Genomic DNA, 10,328 nt, shown 5'->3' on the forward strand with positions numbered 1-10,328 from the left:
CACCATTACCAGCACCATCATTATTACTTTGCAGAACCACAGACTGTCAGGATTGGCAGAGTCCATGGGGATTTCCCAGTCTAAAAATTATCATTTTACGGCCGCCGCCGCCGCCCGGGCCCGCATCCCCAGCCGTTGGCCTAGAGCGCGGTGCCACGGGAGGCGCGGTGCCCGGGCCAGGCGCTCGGCGAGGCCGCTCCACCGCACACGCACACACAGACTCCGGCAGCAGGAACGCAGATGACACGCCGGTAACATGGAAGCCACCCCCGCCGACGCCGCCGCTCCGACAACAGCAGCAGCAGCCACAGCAGCAGCCGCCAGCGGCGCTGCACTGAACAAAGGTCATAGGAGCTGCGGCCCAGACGCCCGGGCTTGACCGCCGCGAAGGCCAACCCCGGGAACGGGGGTATGTTCTGTTTTGTGGTTTTTCTTTCAGACGCTACTAAAGAGTGTTGGGGATGCTTCTGACTATTATGAAGGCCAAAAGGCCTGTTGACTGGGGCTGCTTTTAACCTTTTCCTATTTGTTGAGAACGCAGCCGTGTGACAGTAACTGAACATTGGTCTAAAGTCTTTCCAAAAGGTCAAGGTTCACGAGAACATCTGCTCAAATTCATGACCATGGGGGATATGAAGACCCCAGACTTTGATGACCTCCTGGCAGCATTTGACATCCCAGATATAGTCGATCCTAAAGCAGCTACTGAGTCTGGACACAATGACCATGAAAAACCGCACGAAGCAGAACGCCCAGGGAGAGGATGATGCCCAGCACCATCATCTTCTGACGTGGGTGTCAGTGTTATCATCAAGAACGTTGGGAACATCCACTTCGTTGAGGGCAGGGAGAAAGATGGCCATAACCCCACCGGCAATGGCCTACATAATGGATTTCTCATAGCGTCCTCCCTCGACAGTTACAGTAAAGATGGAGTGAAGTCCTTGAAAGGAGACGTGCCTGCCCCTGAGGTGACTCTGAAAGACTCAACGTTCAGTCAGTTTAGCCCGATCTCCAGTGCTGAAGAGTTTGATGACGATGAGAAGACGGAGGTGGATGACCCCCTGACAAGGAGGACATGCTAAGCTGCAGGTCCAACCTGTTGACGGAGTCGGCTCCCCGGCAGGGCTACGATAAGCTGAAGGCACTCGGAAGGGAAAACTCCAGCAAAACGGGACTCTCTACATCAGGCAATATGGAGGAAAACAAAGTTGTTAAGAGAGAAGCAGAAGCCAATTCTATAAACCTGAGTGTTTATGAACCTTTTAAAGTCAGAAAAGCAGAGGATAAATTGAAAGAATGCTGGAAAACAGAGTCCTGGATGGGAAAGTGAGCTCCAATAAGAATGACACCGGCCTCTCTGGCGTTGCGCCATGAAGACAAAGTCATCCTCCAAGCTCTCGTCCTGCATCGCTGCCATCGCAGCTCTCAGCGCTAAAAAGGCGGCTTCAGACTCCTGCAAAGAACCAGTGGCCAATTCGAGGGAATCCTCCCTGTTACCAAAAGAAGCAAACGACAGTCGGAGAGCAACTGACAAGTCTCCTGAATCCCAGAATCTCATCGAGGGGACCAAAAAAAAAAAAAAAAAAAAACCACCCCTAAAGCAACCGGATAGTCCCAGAAGCATCTCAAGTGAGAACAACAGCAAGGGCTCCCCGTCCTCTCCTGCAGGGTCCACACCAGCAATTCCCAAAGTCCGCATAAAAACCATTAAGACATCTTCTGGGGAAATCAAGAGAACAGTGACCAGGTTATTGCCAGAAGTGGATCATGACTCTGGGAAGAAACCTTCCGAGCAGACAGCATCCCTGATAGCCTCTGTGACATCCATTCTTTCGTCTCCAGCATCAGAAGCTGTCCTTTCCTCTCCCCCCCGGGCGCCTCTCCAGTCCGTGGTCATGACCACATGGTCAGTTTCCCCTGCAGAGCTCACCCCTAAACAGGTCACAATCAAGCCTGTGGCTACTGTTTTCCTCCCAGTGTCCACTGTGAAGACGGCAGGATCCCAAGTCATTAATTTGAAGCTCGCTAACACCACCACGGTGAAACTCAGGGTCATATCTGCTGCCTCTGTCCTGAGCGCCAGCAGTGCCATCATTAAAGCTACCAATACCATCCAGCAGTAAACTGTCATGGTGCTGGCATCCAGCCTGGCCAACGCCAAACTCGTGCCAAAGACTGTGCACCTTGCCAACCTTAACCTTTTGCCTCAGGGTGCCCAGGCCACCTCTGAATTCCATCAAGTGCTAACCAAACCTCAGCAACAAATAAAGCAGGCAATAATCAATGCAGCAGCCTCTCAACCCCCCAAAAATGTGTCTCAAGTCCAGATGATGTCGTCCTTGCAGAGTTCTGTGGTGGAAGCTTTCAACAAGGTGCTGAGCAGTGTCAATCCAGTCCCTGTTTACATCCCAAACCTCAGTCCTCCCGCCAACGCAGGGATCACATTACTGATGCCTGGGTACAAGTGCTTGGAGTGTGGGGACTCCTTTGCACTTGAAAAGAGTCTGACTCAGCACTCCGACAGATGGAGCATGCGCATCGAAGTAACGTGCAACCACTGTACAAAGAACCTCGTTTTTTACAACAAATGCAGCCTCCTTTCCCATGCCCGTGGGCATAAGGAGAAAGGGGTGGTAATGCAATGCTCCCACTTAATTTTAAAGCCAGTCCCAGCAGATCAAATGATAGTTTCTCCATCAAGCAATACTTCCACTTCAACTTCCACTCTTCAGAGCCCTGTGGGAGCCGGCACACACACTCTCACAAAAATTCAGTCTGGCATAACTGGGACAGTCATATCGGCTCCTTCAAGCACTTCCATCACCCCAGCCATGCCCCTAGATGAAGACCCCTCCAAACTGTGTAGACATAGTCTACAATGTTTGGAGTGTAATGAAGTCTTCTAGGACGAGACATCACTGGCTACACATTTCCAGCAGGCTGCAGATCCGAGTGGACAAAAGACTTGCACCATCTGCCAGATGCTGCTTCCTAACCGGTGCAGTTACACATCACACCAGAGAATCCATCAGCACAAATCTCCTTACACCTGCCCTGAGTGCAGGTGCCTTCTGCAGGTCTGTGCATTTCCAGACCCATGTCACCAAGAACTGTCTGAACTACACAAGAAGAGTTGGTTTTCAATGTGTGCATTGCAATGTTGTGTACTCTGATGTGGCTGCTCTGAAATCTCACATTCAAAGTTCTCACTGTGAAGTCTTCTACAAGTGTCTTATTTGTCCAGTGGCGTTTAAGTCTGCCCCAAGCACACATTCCCACGCCTACCTTCAGCATCCTGGCATCAAGATAGGAGAACCAAAAATAATATATAAGTGTTCCATGTGCAACACTGTGTTCACCCTGCAAACCCTGCTGTATCGCCACTTTGACCAATACATTGAAAACCAGAAGGCGTCTGTTTTCAAGTGTCCAGACTGTTCTCTTTTATATGCACAGAAGCAACTTATGATGGACCATATCAAGTCTATGCATGGCACATTGAAAAGTATTGAAGGACCTCCAAATTTGGGGTTAAACCTGCCTTTGAGCATTAAGCCTGCAACTCAAAATTCAGCAAATCAGAACAAAGAAGACACCAAATCCATGACTGAGAAAGAGAAATTGGAAAAGAAATCTCCATCTCTTGTGAAAAAATCAATGGAAACGAAGAAAGTGGCCAGTCCTGGGTGGACGTGTTGGGAGTGTGACCGCCTGTTCATGCAGAGAGATGTGTACATATCCCACGTGAGGAAGGAGCACGGGAAGCAAGTGAAGAAACACCCCTGCTGCCAGCGTGACAAGCCTTTCAGCTCGTCCTACAGCCTGTGCCGGCACAACCGGATCAAGCACAAAGGCATCAGGAAAGTGTACGCCTGCTCACACTGCCCAGACTCCAGACGTACCTTTACCCGGTTGATGCTGAAGAAGCACGTCCAGCTGATGCACGGCATCAAGGACCCTGACCTGAAAGAAATGAGACAGCACCAATGAAGAGGAAGCAGAAATAAAAGAAGACACCAAGGTCCCCAGTCCCAAGTGGAAGCTGAAAAAACCGGTTCTGGAGTTCAGGCCTCCCAGAGGAGCCATCACTCAACCACTGAAAAAGCTGAAAATCAATGTTTTTAAGGTCCACAAGTGTGCCGTGTGTGGCTCCTCCACCGAAAACCTGCTGCAGTTCCACGAACACATCCCTCAGCACAAATCGGATGGTTCTTCCTACCAGTGCTGGGAGTGTGGTCTCTGCTACACATCTCACATCTCTCTGTCCAGGCACCTCTTCATCGTACATACGTTAAGGGAACCTCAGCCAGTGTCCAAGCAAAATGGGGCTGGGGATGATAACCAACGGGAGAACAAACCCAGCCACGAGGATGAATCCCCCGATGGCGCCGTGTCAGACAGAAAGTGCAAAGTGTGCGCAAAAACTGTTGAAACTGAAGCTGCCTTAAACACTCACATGCGGACACACGGCATGGCCTTCATCAAATCCAAAAGGATGAGCTCAGCCGAGAAATAGCCACAGATGCTCCATGGGGAAAATCCCTGTCCACATTGGAATAAAAAAGACATTTTTGTTACAAAAAGTTTGCAGTATAATAGAGTTAACAGTGTATGTTGCAATATATTCTCTTTCAACGCACCTTCCTTCAGCTCGTTGTATATATCCTCGATAAGTATTAAAACAGTATTTGAGTTTAAAAGAGTTTGTATATATTTAAATGAATAACTTTTTATACTCTTTGTTACATGTTTGCGTCAGTATTTAGTGGAAAACCATCTGAGTTGTTCTGGGTTAGAATTTTTCTTTTTGTACCGTTTCTTTAAAACAGAGTTCTTAGTAACAGGGGCGGTTCCTGAATTCAAATAAACCATTTTGTATGTTTGGATTTTTAATGGGTTAACAAATTACAGGCTAAAATAATGCCTTTTTTAGTGTTTTTAATTTTTAGAATTCACTACATAAATTGTAAGTAATTGTGGGTCTCAAAAACACTAGGAACTTTTAAGTGTCTTAGCACTTCCTCGATGTGCCTGCCCTGAGGGAGTGAGTTCACATTTGACACAACTGCACTCTAGTGTGGGTGTGCCTTTGTCTTCAGGCCACGCCGAAGGGTGTTTAAAGCAGCCTTGCAGGTCACTCCTTTCCCAGCCGTGGATAAAAACTGAAGCCAGGAATCTAATAAGGAATGCTGATTTCCTCAATTCCATTTTGAGGAATGGGGAAAACTATTCAAAAGAAAAAAATGGGACTGGTTTTCTGGGCAGGTCTGCAAGGCTGGCTTTAAGAGCACAGGGAGGGAAAATAATCAAAGGGCTGGACTGCTATAAAAGTTACAAATACGTAGTTAGACCAATAGATTTCTATAGTCAGGTTTTTGTCATGTAATTTATTAACTATTACAGAAACACACGTAAGAATATCAAGCATTTCTCTGGCTCGTGACAGAAAAAAAATCAGTTGACTTAACCCTTTGCTGTCAAAAGAGTTGGCGTTTCCTGTTCTGAGTGCTACTGCCAAACGTTCTGGTACTTAGAGTCGGGATGCACAACTTCAACCACCGACTTATCAATGCTGCCGCCTGTGTATTGCAATGGGCCGTTACCTTAAGCACTGAGCCACCCGGGTTTAGTTCAGCCATTTCAAGAGTATATTTAATGCTGGTAATTCTGCTTTATTAAAATGCAGCAGAGGTACTCTTCTGTCCCTTCTGTTTATAGTTCTCTGAGAGAGTTCTATTTTTTGGTTTTGTTTTGTGTTTTCTTTTGCATTTTATACCTTGTATTTATCCCTGAATATGTTTTGTACTTTTTTTTTTTTTTAAGAAAAGGAATTCGTTTGTGTATATATAGATACTTGCATGATATACTGTAGTCAACGTTCAGTTCCTCGAAAGGTCTTGCTGCTGTCGGGTGTTAAGCACTCCATCCATCATAACTGTATGAAACACATTTCATATGTAAATAAACATGGGACATTTGGCCCTTGAAAAAAAAAATTCTCATTTTACAAAAGGGGAAATTGAGACCCAGAGACTGGCCCAAGCTTATACAATGAGTTAATGGCAGACCTGGAACTAGAACCAGGGACTCCTGGCCACCACTCCCATGTTCTTGCCTCCGACACCAGACCATGTGAGAAATATTGTCAATCAGCACACATTCTTCACAGGATTCACAGGGAAAGATTTGAAGACTCTTTCCTCTTCAGAGTGGTCCTAACTCTTCCATTTCCTTGTGGTATGTTTCCATAGTCAGTTATTCGTTGTGTTCTAACCCTCAGCAGGTATCCAGAGTGAGTGTGTTTCTAACAAACTGATTTTCATTTTAGTAAAATAAATTTTAAAAATGAAACTAAGAAAGAAAAAGAAAGTAGGAGTCTCTTTCAAGGGAGCCTCCCTGATCAGTGATTTGGAGCTGGGGTTCTGACACATGTGGACGTAGTGCTAAGGCAGTGGCGACTCCTGCAGAAAATTCTGCCGTGGATGTGCTTAAGGTTCTGACACGCTTCCAAAGAACTCCTACGGAATTCTTGAAACATTTGGATGGAATTTTTGCAAAGCAGCCTCATGGAATCTTTTATAAGCCCTCCCGTAAGTCCTGCTACACTTCCTTCGGTTGCTCCTAGAATGTTCATGTCATCTGTGCCTCCTTCTCGTAGAATTTTTCCACAAGTCTGAGGGAATGTTCATAGAAGACCTATGGAGTTCTCAATGAATTTTCATGAAAACCTCTCAGAGTTGCCATGTGATCCTTAGTGAATTCTCACAGAAACAGCATGGAATTCTTACTTGGAAGAGTCCCCCAGCTTCCATGGAATTCTTAACTAACCCTCATGGCATGCTAATAAAATTCCAAAGACATGTTCACAGAACTTGCATTAAATTATCTTAGAAACCACAGAAAGGACTCCAAGGAAATGTGCAGAATTCCTTGGGAACAGAAACTAACGAGTCTCCAAACTATCAAGGATAAGACGGGTCCAGTCCTGGGGGTCACTTTGTCCTAGGATTCTTAGAGTGGGTGTCTTCACTAAACGTGATGAGAAGGCAGGCGCAGATGCGTCTCAAGCTGTAACTTCTGATTTGAGCAGCAGGGAAGGAGCAGGTCCTCTCGGCGTAAGGTGAGGGATTTTCTCATCAAATATTTTCCCGTCCCACTTTGTACTGTCACACGCCAAAGCCAGCTCCACACACGGTCTAGCAGCAGTTGAACGGAGTGTCTCCATCCAGTCCTTTATGTTATTAATCTATCCCCAGCCCCTCCCTTTGGAGCCTCGGGCTGTCCGTGGATGTTCTCCCAATCATTAATTAAGCCCGAGTCAATTAAGAGCCCTGGATGCTGGCACATTGTGGGCACCATCTATTGATGTAACATAATTCTTTTCAGGTTAGAATCCATGCAGGGCTGGATTTTCATTGAACCCACCCCAGAGCCTGCTGTTACAGGACAATACCCCGGGTTTTGCAAGCCGGCCTCCACAGAAACTGGATCCCAAGGGGCTCGGCATGGGGGACAGTACTGCCACACAAAGGAGATGCCCCGGGAGGTCAGGGAGGCAGCCAGGCAGCGCTACCCTGCCTTCAGCACACAAGCATCTGCCAAGGCCTGGCCTGCTCTGAGCCCACCTGGCCCTGTCCCAAACTCTGGGCCTGGGAGCCGAGGCCCGACAAGCTGGTTAATGTGGCCAGCACAGAGGGTCTTTGGCCTTCATGCCTGGTTTGCTGAGCAGCCCTGGATGAGCCTCTGGAGCCCCGTGAGCTCTTCTCCACTCTTAGCTGGGCTGACTCCAGCTGGTTCCTGAGGACTCAACTCATGACAGCTGCTCCCCCGGGAAGCCCCGGGTAAGCTCAGTGGCCCTGCTTCATGCTTTCAGGGCCCCTGGCATGAATCACAACTCAAGCTCATTAAGTGTGGGATGAATCACTTAGAGGCTGGACTCCCAGCAGGGCAGAGACTCTGCCTTTTTTATTGCCTATTCCACAGTGCCAAGGCCGTGCACGGCACACATGGGGTGCGATAGATGTTTGTTGAATGAATGAATGATGACAATCCCAACAATGCCATGATAATCATAAGAATAGTGGCTAATGCTTAGGGAGTACTTTCTATGCCTGGCACTAGTCTAAGTCTTTCCATGCATTAAATGCATTTAAGGAAAGAATGAATACACTTGGAATGCCCTGGTGTGGAATATTTATAAGCATAAACTAATGCTAAGTACCTACTACGTGTCAAGCACTGCACTTGGCATTTTTTCCTTTTTATAATTCGAGGTTGAATTTGCTGGATGAGTTTCTTTTCAGGCGGCCGGGCAGCCTGTGGCTAGCTCCTGAGGACATGTGTGGTTCTGAAATCAATGAGAATCCAGAGTCAAAATCAATATCAATGACAGTCCCAAATTCCCTACCTTGTTTTATGCTTTAATGCTTACATCAGGTCCCTGGGACACCCCGAGCTGTGAGGGAAGCTGGAAAGGGAGGACTCCATCTTTGCAGCCTCTGTGATGGAGGGTGGGCCAGAAAGAAGCCTTGCTGCTGGGAGAGCCCTGGGTCAGTGGCTGCTGCAATCCTGGGAAGAGACGAGGGTGTGAGCTCTGGCCTTGGAGGCAGCAGGGCCCACTGCCCAGCCTCTCTAAGCCTGGGCTTGCCTCCTTTGCAAGAGGAAGGAAGCTGTCCTAATGGTACCAACTCCAGATCCTGGAGTAATGCAGACGCTCCACTTCTTACTGCCTTCGCGATGGTTACCACACCCACCTGTTACCTGGACTTAATGTCCTTAATCATCCTCTTTCAATGGCCTCAACTTTTAAATACTCTAATCTCATCCCAAGCAATAATATCAATGAAATCACAGTTTGGATGTGTGTGGAAAAGACCTCAGTCTTTCCACAATAATCGTTCTCCCCTTCTTCCCTGTGGAAGAACCTCTTATTTCTTTGCTGGCCACAGAGTAGCTTGGAATAAAGATTCCCTGTCCTGGCTTCTCTTACAAGGAAAAGTGTGGGTTTTTTGTTTTTGTAAATGTTGTTAGAGATGTGGTCTTGCTATGTTTCCCAGGCTGGTCTCAATCTCCTGGCCTCAGGTGATCCTCCAGCCTTGGCCTCCCAAAGTGTTTGAATTACTGTCATGAGCCACCATATCCGTCTCACTAAGTGTGGTTTTATAGCTTGTCCTCACCAGTGGGATGTAAGTGTTAGTTAAAAGAGAGGAATGTATCTTTCTCCTTTCCTGTTCTCCTTGCTGCTGTCTGGAATATGGGCGTGATAGCCAGAGCAGCAGCAGCCAGATTAGACCATGAGGTGACCTTGAGAGTGGAAGCCCTGCATAGCAGAGCAACAAAATAGAAAGAGATGGTCCTTGATCTTGTGGCATGCTGTATTAGTCTGTTTTCATTTGGCTATAAAGAACTACCTGAGACTGTGAAATTTATGAAGAAAAGAAGTTTAATTGACTCACAGTTCTACAGGCTAAACAGGAAACACGACTAGGAGGCTTCAGGAAAGTTACAAGCATAGCAGAAGGCAAAGGTGAAGTAAGGCATGTCTTACCATGTGGCAGGAGAGACAGTGAAGGAGGAAGTGCCACTTTTAAACCACCAGATCCCATGAGAACTCACTCACTATTGTGAGAACAGCATGGGGGAAACTACCCCCATAATTCAATCACCTCCCACCAGGCCCTCCCTCAACACATGGGGATTACAATTTGAGGTAAGATTTGGGTGGAAATGCAGCCCCAAATCATGTCATTCTACTGCTGTCCCCTGTCCCCTCCCAAATCTCATGTTCTTTTCACATTTCAAAACACAATCATACCTTCCCAACAGTCCCCCAAAGTGTTAACTCATTTCAGCATTAACCCAAAAGTCCAAGTCCAAAGTCTCATCTGAGACAAGGCAAGTCTTTTCCACCTATGAGCCTGTAAAATAAAAAGTAAGTCAGTTACTTCCAAGATGCAATGGGGTTACAGGAATTGGGTAAATCTTCCAGTTCCAAATGGGAGAAATTGGCCAAAACAAAGGGACTACAGGCCCCATGCAAGTCAGAAACTCAGCAAGGCAGTCATTAAATCTTAAAGCTCTGAAATGATCTCCTTTAACTCCATGTCTCACATCCACAGCATGCTGATGCAAGGGGTGGCCTCACAAGGCCTTGGGCAGCTCCACTTCTGTGGCTTTGTGGAGTACAGACCCTGAGGCTGCTTTCACAGGTTGGCATTTAGTGCCTGTGGTTTTTCCAGATGCATGGTGCAAGCTGTCAGTGGATCTACCATTCTGGGGTCTGGAGGATGATGGCCCTCTTCTCACAGCTCCACTAGGCAGTGCAC

At 47.2% G+C, this 10,328-nt stretch overlaps 1 pseudogene; it reads left to right on the top strand.

Moving 5' to 3' along the window:
• Window positions 1-460: 460 nt before the first annotated feature.
• LOC722776 (zinc finger protein 532 pseudogene) lies at window positions 461-4,519 on the top strand (annotated as a pseudogene).
• The last annotated feature ends 5,809 nt before the right edge of the window (window positions 4,520-10,328 follow it).

The sequence above is a fragment of the Macaca mulatta genome, chromosome 5, assembly GCF_049350105.2.
Source record: "Macaca mulatta isolate MMU2019108-1 chromosome 5, T2T-MMU8v2.0, whole genome shotgun sequence".
Lineage (NCBI taxonomy): Eukaryota > Metazoa > Chordata > Mammalia > Primates > Cercopithecidae > Macaca > Macaca mulatta.